A 17,429-nucleotide genomic window follows, 5' to 3' on the forward strand; every position below is an offset into this window, starting at 1 on the left:
AATGATTGAGATCATTGTCCCACAAGGACCATATTCAGGAAATGCTTCCTCTCTCCCTAAAGTGTTCCTACATTTTTGTGTGGGGTGTGTGTGTGTGTGTGTGTGTGAGGTCTTTATATCTGTCTCCATTTTATAGTACCTTTTTAAAAACATACTTAAGCCACACACTTCAAAGATGGCCAAAGATTAGATAGAAAAATATTATTTGAAACAATATTAAATGAAAAAGATGAGATTATCAAATAAAAGCTCATATCACAAATTACTTTGAAGATTTAAAGATATTTCAAAGTTTAAAATAGGCATTTATATCTCTAAATCACAGTTTATCCTCTTTAATATGCATATATGTGTGTTTGCACGTGTGTGTGCATGTATAGATTATTGATAGATATATGTTTAATGTTAGGATATAAGACAAAAGAGGATTTCAATAATAGTATTTTTACTTTTCTTTTAAATTTATGAAAACTTCTTTAGGAAGTTGTTTACCTTTGTAATCATAGACTTCACATTTTCATTTCACTTCCCTATCATCTATCTCTCCAATATGATTCCCTCCTCTTCTTATCTTACCCTACTCTCAAATAAATGCTCCAATATACTGCTACATTAACAAGGTGATTATTACAAAGTTATGTACGAACTGCATTAAAAGGCATGAATGAGTCCATGTAGAGTATGAGATATCAGATACACCTGAAAAATGTTAAGTATAAAGGAATTTTCAATGAAATATAAAGTGACCATAAGGAAGCTCTATAGGTAGACAAAAATAATATAAAAACCCAACTCTTTCTATTTCAAGGATTTGCTTTATCATTTTTGCTTCTGTCTTACCTCTTTCACAACCGTAAGCCAGCCCTTATTTCTGTCCTAGGTGACCTGAGTTGTGCTTATAACCAGGGCACTGTTCTGCAAGGAACATGCTCTGAGGCTTCCTTGCATAATCTTTAGGATGAATTCCACATAGTAGTCACAGTGACAAAACCCATGTTCTTCCATGTTGGAGAGAAGCATCTGATTAGATGTTGGGACTTCAGGCAGAGACTGCTGTCTTCCTAATACTGTAATTTTGGACAAGAAGTTAACTCTTGGTACTTAGAAAACAAATGATTTTAAAAATAACTTCAAGCTCTAAAACTCTGATCCTGCTCAACAACCAATGCTTAAAGAATCATAGAATCTCAGAATTCAAAGGAACCTTCAACGATACTTTTAGCACATTTAACACATCACTGAAATACAGAAGAGAGACCCAGAAGACCTAATAGGACCATTGCCATCACTACAAAGTTCAGATAACGGCAAACTCAATCTTTTTCACCACCAGATTAAATGAGTCAGACAATCAGGCTCATGATAAAACATTATTTTTAAAAGTTAGATACATTGTTTTGTTTGCTCTGAAAATATTGATCAGAATAACAATCACAATTGACTTTTTAATGGAGAAAGAAATATAGAAAATTTTGACACATCCGTTAACTACTAGTTGCAGGAAGTGTGTTAGATAAAGAAGTATTGAAAGTCCTTTATCTACTTATTACAGATTCAGCCTAGAAGCTACAACTAGCAGCAAGTAATTTCATTCCCCTTCCCTTTGGTCATCTTTGGCAAGTTCTAACTCTTAAATTTAACCCTATTCTCTAAAGAAAAGCTATTACAGGATTGGCTTAAAATATAGGCAAAATGACAATAAAAGACCATGAACTACAGCTTAATAATGAAAACACAGCCTCAAAGAACATGCTCCTTGTTTTAAAACACCAACCATTTTGGTTTGAAACTTGGAAAAGGAACAGAACCTTTTCAGCCCCTGCATTTACTTTAGAATAGTATCATTATTAAGCATGTTTAACGTCCCACGGAGAATTTGTTAATTATTTAGATCCAGGTTAAGTATGGAAAAAGGAGCTTGTTGCTATTGTCCTGAAAACCATTCAAACAAGCTACAAATTTGCATGAGGTTGAAGCACTCTTTACTTATAGAATTAATTTATTTTAGTACACATAATGAAACTTGCTCTTTTCCAAAAATAATTTGAATCAGTACTTACAGAGAAGCAATTTGTAATCATTTTGGGGAGAGGAGTGGGTTATAGACTCCATTGAGAAACTGACGAAATGCACTTTCACCCGGAGATACTATCTAGAATTTCAAGAAGTTTGCCATTTTCTGAACCTCATTCATTAACTACATATAAGTGACAAAATTATTTTTGAAATCTGCCTCCAGTATTGCATGATTTACATGTATTTATGGAATTAAGTCAATGAATGAGTCATCGTAAGATGTTTACACAAAGTTTGACAGGTAGGGTTCAATTAAGAATAATTTATATTATCATTAATACATTATTTTGCTTTATTTTTGGAGGGAGTAGAAAATTATTCTCTTTAAGATTTTTTTGGCATTGCACTAAATCTATACAGCAGTTTGGGTAAAATTGTTATTTTTAAAATATTGAACTTTCTGATCAGTGTATACACAATCACTCTCCACTGATTTAGATTTTCCTTAATTTCCTTTTGCAATGTTTTGTAGTTTAAGGAAAAAATTATTAATTTTTTTCATTAATTTTTTTAACTTTTATTTCAGGTTCAAGGGAACATGTGCAGGTTTGTTATATAGGTAAATTGCATGTCACAGGGGTTTGGTATACAGATTAATAAGCATAGTACCCAATAAATTGTTTTTCAATCCTCTTCTTCCTCCCTTCCTTTACCCTCGAGTAGGTGCCCATGTCTGTTGCTCATATTTTTGTGTCCATATGTACTCAATGTTTAGCTCCTACTTATAAATGAGAACATGTGGTATTTGGTTTTCCATTCCTGCGTTAGTTTGCTTAGGTTAATGGCCTCCAGCTCCATCACTGTTGCTGCAAACGACATGATCTCATTCTTTTATATGGCTGTGTAGTATTCCATGGTGTATATGTACTAAATTTTAAAAATCCAGTCTACCATTTATAGGCATTTAGGTTGATTCCATGTCATTCCTATTGTGAATAATACTGTGATGAACATACATGTGCATGTGTCTTTACAGTAGACTGTTCCTTTAAGTATATATCCGATAATAGGATTACTGGGTTGAATAATTTTTGCTTTGAGTTCTTTGAGATATTGCCAAACTACTTTCCATAATAACTAAACTAATTTATATTTCCACCAGCAGTGTATAAACATTTCTCTTTCTCCACAAACTTGACAAAATCTTTTATTTTTTGACTTTTTAATAATAGCAATTTGACTAGTGTGAGATGGTGTTTCATTGTGGTTTGATTTGCATTTCTCCAAGGAATAGTGATGCTGAGGATTTTTTCATATGCTTGGTGGCCACATATATGTCTTATTTTGAAGTGTCTCTTCATGTATTTGCCCACTTTTTAGTGGGGTTGCTTTTTGCTTGGACATTCGTTTATGTTCTTTATAGATTCTAGATGTTAGACCTTTGTTGGATTCATAGTTTGCAAGTATTTTCTCCCATTCTGTAGGTTGTCTGTTTATTATGTTGGCAGTTTCTTTTGCCATGCAGAAGCTCTTTAGTTTAATTAGGTCCCAATTGTCATTTTTTGTTTTTGTTGTGTTTGCTTTTGAAAACTTAGTCATAAATTATTTGCCCAGGCCAATGACTAGAAGAGTATTTCTTAGGTTTTCCTCCAGGATTTTTATAGCTTGAAGTCTTAAATTTAAGTCTTTAATCCATCTTAAGTTAATTTTTATATATGATGAGAGTCCTTTCCCTATTGCTTTCAACAAATTCAACTTTGTTGAAGATCAGATGGTTCTAAGTATGCGGTATTATTTGTGGGCTCTTTATCCTGTTCAATTGGTCTATATGTGTGTTTTTATATGAGTACCATGCTGTTTTGGTAGCCTTGTAGTATAGTTTGAAGTTGGATAATTTCATGCCTTCAGCTTTGTTCTTATTTCTTAGGATTGCCTTAGCTATTTGGTCTCTTTTTCATTCCCTACGAATCTTAAAATTTTTTTTTTTTTTACTAATTCTGTGAAGAATATCATTGGTAGTTTGATAAGAATAGCATTGCATCTATAAATTGCTTTGGGTAACATGGCCGTTTTAAAATATTGATTCTTCTTATCCATGAGCATGGAATGTTTTTCCATGTGTTTGTGTCATCTTTGATTTCTTTCAGCAGTGTTTTGCAATTCTTGCAGAGATCTTTCACTTCCCTGGCAAGTTGTATTTCTAGGTACTTAATCGTTTCATGTCTATTGTGCATGGGATTATGTTCTTGATTTGGTGCTCAGCTTGCATGTTGTTGGTGCGTAGAAATGCTACTCATTTTCATACATTGATTTTGCTTCCTGAAACTTGCTGAAGGTGGTTATTAAATCAAGCATCTTTTGGGCTGAGACTATTGAGATTTTAGATAGAATCAGGGAGTCAAACTATCCCTGTTTACGAATAATGTGATTCAGGGATAGTTTGACTCTCTGATTCTATCTGAAAAAGCCCACAGATTTTATGTAAAAAGCCCTGCAAGCTCTTCCTGTTGGCAGATGATATGATTTATAAATAAAATATTTTAAAATAAATATTTCTAAAATATTTATAAATAAAATCATATCATCTGCAAACAAGGATAGTTTGAAACACTCTCTTCCAATTTGGATGCTTTTTATTCCTTTCTCTTTCCTGATTGCTCCGGTCAGGAATGCCAGTACTATGTTCAATAGGAGTGGGAGAGGGCATCCTTGTCTTCTTCCAGTTGCCAAGGGGAATGCTTTCAGCTTTTGCCCTTTCAGTATTATGCTGGCTGTAGGTTTTTCATAGATAGCTCTTATTATTGTGAAGTATGCTCCTTCAGTGCCTAGTTTATTGAGTTTTTAACATGAAGGGATGTTGAACTTTTTCAAAAGCCTTTTCTGCTTCTATTGAGATGATCACATGCTTTTCATTTTTAGCTCTGTTTATGTGATGAATCATATTGAGTAATTTGTGTATGTTGAACCAACCTTGCATCCTAGGGATAACTTCTACTTGATTATGGTGGATAAGTTTTTTGATATGCTGCTGGATTCAGTTTGCCAGTATTTTGTTGGGGATTTTTGCTTCAATGTTCATCAAAGTTATTCATCTGATGCTTTCTCTTTTTGTTGTGTCTCTGCCAGATTTTGATTTCCCCTCAATTTCATTATTTACTCAGCAGTTATTCAGGAGTAGGTTGTTTAATTAATGTGGAATTGTATAAGTTGTGGAATTTTCTTAATATTGACTTCTATTTTTATTGTACTGTGGTCCTAGAATGTGTTTGGTATGTTTTCAGTTTTGTTTTGTTTTTTTTAATTTGCTGAGGATCTTTTTGTGGCTGATTGTGTGGTCGATTTTAGAGCATGTGTTATGTGCAGATAAGAAGAATATATATTTTGTTTTGGGGTGGAGAGTTCTGTAGATGTCTATTAGGTCCATTTGGTCCAGTGTCAAGTTCAGGTCTTGAATATCTCTGTTAGTTTTCTGCCTCCGTGATCTGTCTAACATGGTCAGTGGGGTGTTGAAGTATGCTACCATTATTGTGTGGTTACGTAAGTCTCTTTGTAAGTCTCTAAGAGCTTTCTTTATGAATTTGAGTGCTTCTCTGTTGGGTGCATATATATTTAGGATAGTTAGGTCTTCTTATTGAATTGAACTCTTGACCATTATGTAATTCCCTTCTTTGTCTTTTTTGATCTTTGTCACTTAAAAGTCTGTTTTGTCTGAAATTAGAATACCAACTCCTGCTTTTTTTCTGTTTTCCATTCGTTTGACAGATTTTTCTCCACTCCTTTACTTTGAGCCTATGGGGTCACTGCATGTGAGACAGGTCTTTTGAAGACCACACATACTACTAGGTCTTGCTTCTTTATCCAATTTGCCATTTATTTAATTGAGGCACTTAGCCCATTTCCATTCAAGGATAGTATTGATATGTTTGGATTTGATCCTATGAATCATGTTGTTAGTTTGTTATTATACAGATGTGTTTGTGTGATTGGCATGTAGTGTCACCGATTTATATACGTAAATGTGTTTTTGTAGTGGCTGGTAATAGTCTCTCCTTTCCATATTTAGCACTCCCTTCATGACCTCTTGTAAGGCAGGTCTGGTGGTAAAGAATTCCCTTAGCATTTGCTTATCTACAAAGGTTCTTATTTCTCCGTCACTTATGAAGCTTAGTTTGGCTGAGTATAAAATTCTTGGTTGGAATTTCCTTTCTGTAGTAATGCTGATTATTTATAGACCTCCAGTCTATTATGGCATGTAGTGTTTCTGCTTAGAGGTTCACTGTTAGCCTGATGAGGGTTCCCTTTGTAGGTTACCTGCCCCTTCTCTCTTGCTGCCTTCAACATTTTCTTTCATTTTGACCTTGGAAACCTGATAACTATCTGTCTTGGAGGTTATCTTCTTGTGTAGTATTTTGCTGGGATTCTTTAAATTTCCTGAATTTGAGTGTTGGCCTCTCTAGTGAGGTTTGGGAAGTTTTCATGAATGATGTTGTGAAATGTTTTCCAAGTTGGTTGCTTTCTCTCTCTTATAGGGACCCCAGTGAGTCATAGATTGGGTCTCTCTATATAATTCCACATTTCTCAGTTTTTTTTCATACTTCCTTATTACTTTTTATGTATTTTGATCTGACTGAGTTATTTTAGTGAACTTATTTTCAAGTTCTGAGATTGTTTCCTCAATTTGGACGAGTCTCCTGTTAATACTTGCAATTGTAGTCTGAAATTCTTGAAGTGAGTTTTTCAGCTCTATCAGATAAGTTTGTTTTTTTCTTAAAATGGCCATTTTGTCTTTCATCTCCTGTATTATTTTATATATTTCTTAGAATTGTTCAATTGGGTTTCAACTTTCTCCTGAATCTTTTTTTTTTTTTTTTTTTTTTGGTGATGGAGTCTCGCTCTGCTGCCCAGGCTGGAGTGCAGTGGTGTGATCTCAGCTCACTGTATGCTCCACCTCCCGGGTTCATGCCATTCTCCTGCCTCAGCCTCCCAAGTAGCTGGGACTACAGGCACCCACCACCATACTCAGCTAATTTTTTGTATTTTTTTTAGTAGAGATGGGGTTTCACCATGTCAGCCAGGATGGTCTCGATCTCCTGACCTCGTGATCCACCTGCCTTGGCCTCCCAAAGTGCTGGGATTACAGGCGTGAGCCACTGCACCCGGCCAACTTTCTCCTGAATCTTGATAATGGTTTCAGTCTACATTCTGAATTTTATTTCTGTCATTTCGGCCATTTCAGCCTGGTTAAGAATCATTGGTGGGGAACTAGTGTGGTAATTTAGAGGTAAGAGGACACTCTGCTTTTTGAGCCTCCTGACTTGTTGTGCTGGTTCCTTCTCATCTTCGTGGGCTGATTTTCTTCAATTTTTGAAGTTGCTGTCCTTTGGATGGGATTTTTTTGCTTTTATTTTCATATCCTTGGTGGGTTGATTGTGGTATAAGGTAGGTTTAGTTAACTGGCTTCATTTCAGTAATATTTTAGAGGGCCAAGGCTCAGCTCAGCACTCTGGGCTACATGTTCTCACTCTGTGGGGCTGGCGGGCCCTTTGCCTTGTTCTCTGTTCCTGTGAGGTTAGGATCCTGCTGCACGGGAGAGGTCGAGGTGTTCCCATACTGCTGGCCACAACACTTCAATGGGTGGTACCAGCCAAAGCACTTCTTTGGGTGGTAGCAGCAGGATCCAGGCTCATTCACAAATGCCAGCAGGAGCAGTAGCATGTAGGGTTGCGTGCTCATGAGATCGGGCAGGGCATGGGCACAGGGCTACAAGCCTCTGTGCAGGCTTTGGCTGTGGGAGCAGTGGTAGCATGATGTGGGGTGGAACCATTAGCATCTGTGTGCACATTTGCACTGGCAGCAGTCTTGGTGTGGGGGCAGGGCACTGGTAAGTGCAGGGCTGACAGCCTCTGTGCACGGGTTTGCTATGGCAGCAATGAAAATGCAGGGCCGCTGGCCTTTGTGCATGCATTTGCACCAGCAACAATGGTGATGCAGGGCAGGGGAGTGGACCTACTAGTCTCCATGTGCATGTTTGCATCAGCAATGTTGGCATGGTGAGGGAGAGAGCAGGGTGTGCTTATACCATCAGCAGTGGCACAGTGGGTGCACACACACACACACACACACAGGAACCTGTTGGGGACGAGAGGTGAGGTCCACTTGTGCACACATACACCAGCAAAGCAATGGGGTCCATGGATGAGTGTGTGCCAGCAAAGAGGCATGAGAGAGGCTGCTGTGGGAGGAAGGTGTGAGTGGCCTGGTGCATATTGGTGGAGCTCTCCAATGGTCAGGTGCATCCTGCCAGTGCAGCAGCTCTCATGCAGGTTCCCAGGAGTCACCCCAATTGAGCATCCAAGGCTGCACTGCAAGTAGGCACAGGCAAGCTAGGACCCTGGGAGAGACCAACAGATAAAGAGGTGCTCAGGTTGGACTGGTCCCATCTCACTGGCAAGAATGCCCTGCTATCTTCAGGTCCAATGATCACCCTAAGGTTAAAAATCTCCTAGGGGAGCATGGTAAGCCTTGAGGGATGGGTATCCCTGGCCATGCTCCACTGCAGATGTTCTCACATCAAACCCTCTGGGCTCTGCACAGGTTGGAGTCTGGCCCCTACCACCTCTCTAAGCAGCTCTCCCTGCCAGCTCAAGTGTCCAGAGGGATTGTGGGGTCTCCTGCTGTCAGGATTCCAGGGGTTCATGGTAAGAACAGGTTTCTCTTTGCCTGCTCAAGTCACCCCTTCCCCAAGAGTCTTTAGGGGCCAGGAATGAGTGCACAGTAGCCCCGTGCATGGTTCCCAGTTTTCTCCCCCTTCAGCCCGGTGCCTATATCCTCCCTCTGTCCACTCTCAATAACTCCCGTTTGAAGACCTACTCGGAGTGCACCAGTCTTCCTGATGTCCCGGTCCCTCAATGGCAGATGTTCCTCCTGGCTGGGTCTAGTCCACCATCTTGCCTCTGTTCCCATATTTTCTTTAAAGACATAAGAAAATTCTTCCCAATCAAATACAAAAAGTCTATTCTAAGTTGAATATGAAAGAATATATATACTACCAGTGGTAAAAGATATTGTCGACTTTTAAACAAAAACTCATAAATCAAAATACAGTTGGCCCTTAAAGAACACAGGTTTGAGGCTGGGCGCAGTGGCTCACGCTTGTAATCCCAGCACTTTGGGAGGCCGAGGCGGGCGGATCACGAGGTCAGGAGATCGAGACCACGGTGAAACCCCATCTCTACTGAAAATACAAAAAATTATCCGGGCGTGGTGGCGGGCGCCTGTAGTCCCAGCTACTCGGAGAGGCTGAGGCAGGAGAATGGCGTGAACCTGGGAGGCGGAGCTTGCAGTGAGCCGAGATCGCGCCACTGCACTCCAGGCTGGGCGACACAGTGAGACTCCGTCTCAAAAAAAAAAAAAAAAAAAAAAGAACACAGGTTTGGACTATATGGGTTTACTTATATATAGTTTTCCTCCAGCTCTGCCACCTCTGAGACAGCAAGAACCCCTCCTTTTCCTCCTTCTCCAAAGCTTAATCAACATGAAGATTGTGAGGATGAAGACCTTAGGATGATCCACTTTCACTTAATGAAATATAAGTAAATATATTTTCACTTTTTTCAATTTTCTTAATATCATTTTATCTAGCTTCATTGTAAGAATAGAGCATATAATTCATATAACATACAAAATATATGTTAATCAACTGTTTATTTTATCAGTAAGAATTTCAGTGAACAATTGCCTGTTAGTAGTCAAGTTCAAGGGTTAATTGTAACCACAATAATAACAAAAGCATTTGTTCAGTTTTTAAGATATTCCAGATTTCATCTTCATAAGAACCTTATGAGGAACATAATACTGTACAAATAACTCCATTATACATGTGAGTGAACTAAAGTTTAAAGAAGTTAATGTAGGGGAGTAAAAAATGGCTTCCTTCAACTCTTCTAGGTTTCTTGGGTAGAATATGAATTAAATTGATGTAAGACATAAGATTAACAGGAGGAAAATATATTTAGTGATGTACACATGCATGGGAGTTCCACAAAATGAGACTTGAAGAAGGATCAGGTGACTAAAGCTTCTATAGCATCCTGGGCTACAGAAAGGAATAGGGACTTGGGGCTTCTGGGAGGTGGTGGCACAAGTCATGGGAGGCTGAGGGGAGAAGTCCTGGTGAATAAATGTCTTGTTATGCATATAAAAGTCTCTCAGATAATGGAAGCTATCAGGATCAGTGCTAGGTGAATAAGGGTGGGGCATAGTGTAGGAAAGTGAATCCCAGAAGGAAAAAAAAGGTTCTAAAGCAGCCCAGTGCCCCCTAAATGCCCACCCTTTTGTTCTTAGTCCTCAGTGCAACCTCTTCCAGTAACACCTAAAGCATGCATGCCCTGGAGCTTGCCTTCAAGTTGTCCTTGTGCAGGTGAAGATGGCTGGTTCCCTGCTCTAACTGAACTAGGCTACAGTTTCATAACCTGTCTGTACCTCTCCGTTGGTATTAATTAATTTATTCAGAATTCTATTTATGAATTGATGCATGCATTTATTGAGCATCTTCTTAGTAGTAAGGGTCAAAGGCAAAGTCTGTGGGCTCATTATGTAAGTAGATGGACAGTCATGTAAACCACATAATATAGTGGGACAGTACAAGAACAAGATATCTAACAAGAAGCAACAGTAAGGAAAAATCAATGAACTGGGAGGTGCTGGGGTGGAGAGTCTGGGGAAATTTTTACTAAGGTGTTAGAAACCTTTGAGTTGAGTGTTCAAGATAAACCTAATGTTAACCCAATCTCTGCAGTGCTGCTTGACCCCTATATGCCTCCCAAACTCCACAACGTTCAGCTAGCCTGTGGCATACTAAAATGTGAGTGTTTGCTTAAAAAGCAAAACTAAGAAATGAATGAATTGGGTTTATGTTTATTTTTGTGGGGACAGTTCCAGCTTTTTACAAAAATGAAGTAAGTGCAGCAGGAACGAGTATTTGGGGTAGATCATGGAGATAATGGAAAATATTTTACCCTTCACCCTCTCCCTCCAAAATGTCTGTAGCAGATGCCATTTAGCAGCAACCTGATAATTAATATTAACCAGAGTAGTTACTTTTTCTTAACACGGACACCTGACTCAGTGTTCTGCTGCCATTTAGCAGCAGACTGATAATATTAACCAGAGTAGCTACTTTTTCTTAACACAGACACCTGACTCAGTGTTCTGCATATATTAATAATTCTTCAGAATAGGTACTAGTCACCCCATTTTAGATGTAGTTAAGGACATTTTAATTCAGGGACTTGTCTAGGTCACAGTATGTCCCTGAGCAAGGATTGACTGGGCCTAACTTCTGTTTCTTGTGCACATGGAGAGGAATCTCCATATTCCTAGCTGTAGCAGCTGCCAAAAATGAAATGTGCACTTCCCCTCCACAAGTACACAAGAAAAACAGAGCCAATGCCATTGACTTTTGATAAATGTATACTGTCTCAGACCAAATATTGCAAAATGCCCTCATTTAAATTAAAAACATAAACTAACATCATGTTTTAGCAAGATATTTAAATCTGCTCCCTCTCCCTCCCTGCAATAAAATGAGGACTGTCATTTATTGTCATTGACAAAATCCTTATCTTTCATTAGCAAATAAATAATAAACTGAACTCGTTAGACACGACTTCACGTCATAGACATGGTATCTTTGTCTACAAAATTTCTACATAAAAAGTAGTGAAGTGGGACTCCTTTCCTAAAGGCAACCTAACAACTATTGGTTCATCCACAGTTCCATCAAAGGAGGGATCTTCCTACTGACCAGAAGACCTGTACAGCCTGAGAATGATTCCTTTCAGCTCTGAGAGAAGAAGCTGCAGATGAAGAGCAAGTAGGATGGTGAAGTGCTTAATCAGTGGCCAGGCAATCAATAAACACAACAGGTCAAATCAGTTGAATTGAATTAAATTGACCTTATATCTTTGGAGAAAAGCCTAAAGACAGACAGAAAGAGAGCAGGCTGGCCAGGCACAGTGGCTCACGTCTGTAATCCCAGTACTTTGGGAGGCCGAGGCTGGTGGATCATCTGAGGTCAGGAGTTTGAGACCCGCCTGGCCAACATGGTGAAACCCTGTCTATACTAAATATACAAAAATGAGCCAGGCGTAGTGGTGGGTGTCTGTAATCCCAGCTACTTGGGAGGCTGAGGCAGGAGAATTGCTTGAACTCAGGAGATGGAGGCTTCAGTGAGCAGCCTGGGGAGCAGAGTGAGACTCCATTTCAGAAAGAAAAAGAATAGAGAGAGAGAGAGAACAGGCTAGGGTTGCATGGGCTTGTAATAGCAAAGGAAATCCAGGAGTTAAGAAATTTAAATGATAGCTTATAAAAGACCAGTTAGAGATGTATGCATCTTCAATGTGAGGAGGCTTAAACAGAAAGAAAAAACAGTATTGTCTGTACATGTATAGTGTTTGCAAATACAGATAATTTTCTGTGCCCTTTTCCTTCTCACTGTGTTTCCCTGTCTGTTGGTTATTTTTCTCAGCCAGTAAACTTAAAAGTTTTCTTTTGCTATCAAGCTCCCATTCAATTTTATTCTCCTCCTTTCTCAAACTTTCTTACTTCTTGTTCTCTGCTCAATGTATACTTTCTCATTGCTCTGCTGAACTTACACTATTGACTCCTTAATTGCTTAATTCTCTAATTGTAGAAATAAGAATCTTGATCTACAAACTCAGATGTACAAGAAATATATCACAATTTAATTTAGTACATTGATTCTTTAAATCAACCTAATTCTAGTTATAAGCCATATCTTACTCAACTCTTAAGATAATCAATCTCCATCTTGCAAGATCCTCCAGGACCTTGCATTGAAGAGACCTTTAAAGTCTTCTGTGACACTGGTTAGAGACAAGCAATTTCATGTTCAAGCTGACATGGAGCTTTTTAGTGCAGATTCTCTGATGCTTTGAAATCATTTATTCCTGGGACCAAGACATCGTTTTTGAGAATGAGAATCCTGTACCTAGGGTGCAGCATCTCTGAGTTCATTCATCCTAAAGTGTAGGATTTCCACAGGACACCAAACAAGGCAGGGATCAGGGTGTGTCTACTGAGGGACTCACCCACTTTCCAATTTTATGAATCTGGTGGACATGTTCTCATTGTCTGTCTCCTTGTCCTCAAAAGACTTCCTCACTTTTGCTCTTATCTATGGTATCTACCATGATCTAGGCTTTCAAAACAAAACTGTGAGAAACTTCACTTCAAGTGGCTCCCCTTCTTCCCTTAAAACTTGCTAAGACTAGGAACAATACATAGCATTGGCACGTAGAAAAAGAAAGAAAGAATTGTATAAGAATAAAACATTGGCTAATCCCACCATAAGTCAGGCTACCACACAACCTATTGAGCACTTTCTTTTTTGTCCAGGTAAACTTGACCTAATTTTTCTGGTCACCCAAAGTCCACAGTTTACATTAGAGTCACTCTTGGTGTGGTACACTCTATGTGTTTGGATAAATTCTTAAAGACATACATTCATCATTGTAGTATAATACAGAGTAGTTTCACTGTCTAAAAATCCTCTATTCCCCACCTATTTCTTCCTCTTTTCCTTCTAACCCCTAGAAACCACTGGTACTTTTTATGATCTTCCTAGTTTTGCCTTTTACAGAATGTCACGTAACTGAAATTATACAGTAGATAGCTCTTAAAAAGTGGCTTCTTTTACCTAGAAACATGAATTTAAATTTCCTCCATGTCGTTTCATGGCTTCATAGCTCATTTCTTTTTAGTGCTTAATAATATTCTGTTGTCTGAAATCAACTGTTTACGGTTGATTTATCCATTCACCTATTAAAAAACATTTTGGTTGCTTTCAAGTTTTGAAAATTTTGACTAAAGCTTCTATATACAACTCTGTGCAGGATTTTGTGTGGACATAAGTTTTCAACTCATTTGGGTAAATACCAGGGAGTGCCACTGCTGGATTGCATGAAAATAACATATTTAGTTTTGTCAGAAATTGTCAAACTGTCTTCCAAAGTGGCTATATCATTTCACATTCCCACTAGAAATGAATGAGATTTCCTGTTGCTCCACATCTTCACCAATATATATCATTGTCGGTGTTTTGAGTTTTAAGTATTCTAATAGCTGTGTAGTGATATCTCATTATTGTTTTAGTTTGCATTTCCTGATGGCATATGATGTGGAGCATCTTCTTACATGTTTATATAACTTTCATATATATATATATAGAGAGAGAGAGAGAGAGAGAGTTGTCTGTTAAAGTCTTTGACCCTGGACCTGATTTTGATGTTGAATATGATAGAGCATTCTTTTTTTTTTTTTTTTTTTAAAGACTTTGGCCTTTTGGCTTCAATACAAGGGCATTCTCCTGGTATCCCCTAGCTATTCTGACATTTTCTTCTCTGTCTCATTTATATTAAATACTTCCCCCTGACTCCTTGACTTTTGGTTTTCTCAAGGTTCCCTTCACAGCTTTCCCTGGGAGCACTCACCCACAATTATGGTTTCAACTACCGTTATATCAATCCCTATATTATCTAACTCAGTAAGTTTTATGCAAATGCTCAAGTTGGAAACATAAGAAATATTTTTGACATCTTTGTCTTCTTCACCCTCACTCCCAAACCTATTTATCAGAATATCTTGCTAACTTTCCAGCTCAATCGGATGCAAATGACTCTTTATCTCACTTTCATAACGTACATTTCCATTGAGAACATTCAACTCTATCACATAAGCATCAAATATAAATCATAGGCAAAATGTTTAATATGTTTTGAGTACAAATATGAAGCTAGCAAGCTAAATCTGGTAAGGCATGGGCAGAATTCATTCAATATGTTAAGGGTAAGTTAAGTATACAACATATAAAGCATAACATAAGTAGTTAGCAAGTCAAGTACATATGTATTAAACATAGAGAGGAATGGCAGGACCATAAGATACTGAATATTCCTCAAGTACTTGAGACTAAGCCTGCAAGAGGCACTAAAATATTCAAAATGTGCTAAATATACATAACACCTAATAGTCATGAGATCTTAATTCAGTCACCTATTGATTAAACCCATTCTGATGCATGTGACCTTCAACCAAGAAACACATATGAAATTCCTGAATGTTCATCAAACTAATTGGCAAACTGCAAATAACTGCACATACTTATCTTTCAGTGTCTTTGATAGAGGTAGTGTCTGCTATTGATTCAGGGCACCTTCTGTCCGTGGTTCACCATCAGCAAGGGAGACTGATGTGGCAGAATGAGAGAGAAAGAGGAAGAGAGGGAGAGAGTTAAAGAGAGAGAGAGAGAAGATATAAAAATATTGAATACCCCAAAAATTCAATTGTGTGGTTCTTTACTCAACTTGCTCCCTATTCTAAATGTGTTATTTTATTGTATCACTTTCCCCATAGTTCTTGTGTGGTTTAAAATGGACTTAATGAAGTGGTGATTCAGTTTCCACTGTGAGTCTTTCTATTCCATAACCTCTGGGACAGGTTACCTGTTGGTGTGCTTGGAGGTGATCATTGCATCAATTTTTTTTTTACTTAACACCATCTTGTATCAATGTCCTAGAGCCTCTCTCATCACTCTTCACTTTAGCCTTCCAGCTCACCTCCGTTACCTCCAATACTATCTGCCCCCATTCATCAGTCAAATGATAGCCAGACTGATCTTCTTAAGATACACTTTGACCATGTTCATTCCAAACACTACTGAACACTCAGCATGTGTCAAGTATGATGCAAGTCCTAGGGATATGGCAGATATAGCTGTCTTCTCTATCACAGGTTTAGCTTTAGTGGCATTGGGGTAAGTTAGGGTAGAAAGTGAGGCTGGATTTACCAGGCAACAAATACTCACCTAAGTAATTGAAAATTTCAATTTTAGTATGAGTTATTAAAGAAAGGTAAAGGTTTTAAAACAGGAGTAACAAATAAAGTTTGAGAAGAAAATTGGGGAAAATCTCCCTGAGGAAGTGAGCTGAGGGGCAAAAGAGTAGGAATTAGCAGGAGGTAAAGAGAGGACAGCCTTCTAGCTGAAGGAATAGCAAATGAGGGAGGCTGAGAGCCCAAAGGAACATAGCACACTTTAGAGATTGGCAAGAAAGCCACTGGTGCCTTTAATTCATTTTACTAAGAAGCTGAATGGCCTGAGATGAGGTTATAAATCTGGATAGAGAGAAATCATTCACCCATTTTAAAGATGTTTACCTTTATTCTTAGAGCAATGAGAAACCACAGAGCAGTTTTCAGCACAGGAATGACATACACTTATTAGTGTTTTAAAGGTTAGATTGAGTTTTGCTTGAACCAGAGCAAATGGAGAGAAGTTCAGTTGTGGATAAGCCATTGTCAAGCCTGAGCAAATGGTGGCCTTGCTTAGGCTGTGGACAATGAAGAAGAAAGTGAATGTTTGCACTTGAGATTTAGCTTATATATTTAAAATTTTACAGAAATCACCAGTGAATAAATATTATGATGAACCTATTTCCAGCAAGAAGGAAAAAATGTTTAAAACAAAAACATTATATTAATTGTGACTTATTATAGTATGATACAAAGCAAAATAGTTCTCCTTATCATCTCCCCACATGAAGACATTTTCATTTTATGTAAATTTTCATTGGTTCATCCACTTTAATCTGTTGAAGAGGATTCCAAATTGTCTACAGGATTCCACCGTCTCCCTTCTTTAGTCCTTTCCCATTAAAACTAATGACTATTTAAAATCCACAGATCTGGTCCTGCATAAAAATCATACATGACTCTCCATTGCTTAAAGAATGCCTTAAATAATTTTAAAAGCTTATTTTCAGGCCGGGCGTGGTGGCTCACGCCTGTAATCCCAGCACTTTGGGAGGCCAAAGTGGGCAGATCACAAGCTCAAGAGATCGAGACCAGCCTGGCCAACATGCTGAAACCCTGTCTGCACTAAAAATAAAAAATAAAAAATTGCTGTGCATGGTGGAGCACATCTGTAGTCCCAGCTACTTGGGAGGCTGAGGCAGAAGAATTGCTTGAACCTAGGAGGCAGATGTTGCAGTGAGCCGAGATCACGCCACTGCAGTCCAGCCTGGCGACAGAATGAGACTCCATCTCAAATAAATAAATAAATAAAAGCTTATTTTCAACCTGCAGATGGAAAATATAAAAAGACATGAGAATCTCTGCATAGAAATGTTTTCCTCTAAGCAACTAAATTCCTTTTATTTCCTTCCCCTATAATCTCCATTTCAAATCTGAAAACCCCACATACCCCAATTGTGAATCTTTGATTTATAAAACTGAGAAACTTCCACAATCTAGCTCTAAGTTACATTAAAATAGTGTCATCTTCTGCTTCTCTTCACCATGCCATCCTACTCGCTTTTTCCAAAAAAAAGCACTAT

At 38.2% G+C, this 17,429-nt stretch overlaps 1 long non-coding RNA gene across 1 annotated transcript in view; it reads left to right on the top strand.

The window, feature by feature from the left end:
- The window catches only part of LOC116813333 (uncharacterized), a 115,637-nt gene that overhangs the window by 54,980 nt on the left and 43,228 nt on the right, over nucleotides 1–17,429 (top strand). Inside the window, exon 3 of the long non-coding RNA XR_004370947.2 lies at nucleotides 11,792–11,890. This is a non-coding gene — a long non-coding RNA (uncharacterized LOC116813333). The remainder of the gene's footprint in view (nucleotides 1–11,791; nucleotides 11,891–17,429) is intronic.

Source organism: Hylobates moloch, unplaced genomic scaffold (genome assembly GCF_009828535.3).
Source record: "Hylobates moloch isolate HMO894 unplaced genomic scaffold, HMol_V3 SCAFFOLD_9, whole genome shotgun sequence".
NCBI classification, from domain to species: domain Eukaryota; kingdom Metazoa; phylum Chordata; class Mammalia; order Primates; family Hylobatidae; genus Hylobates; species Hylobates moloch.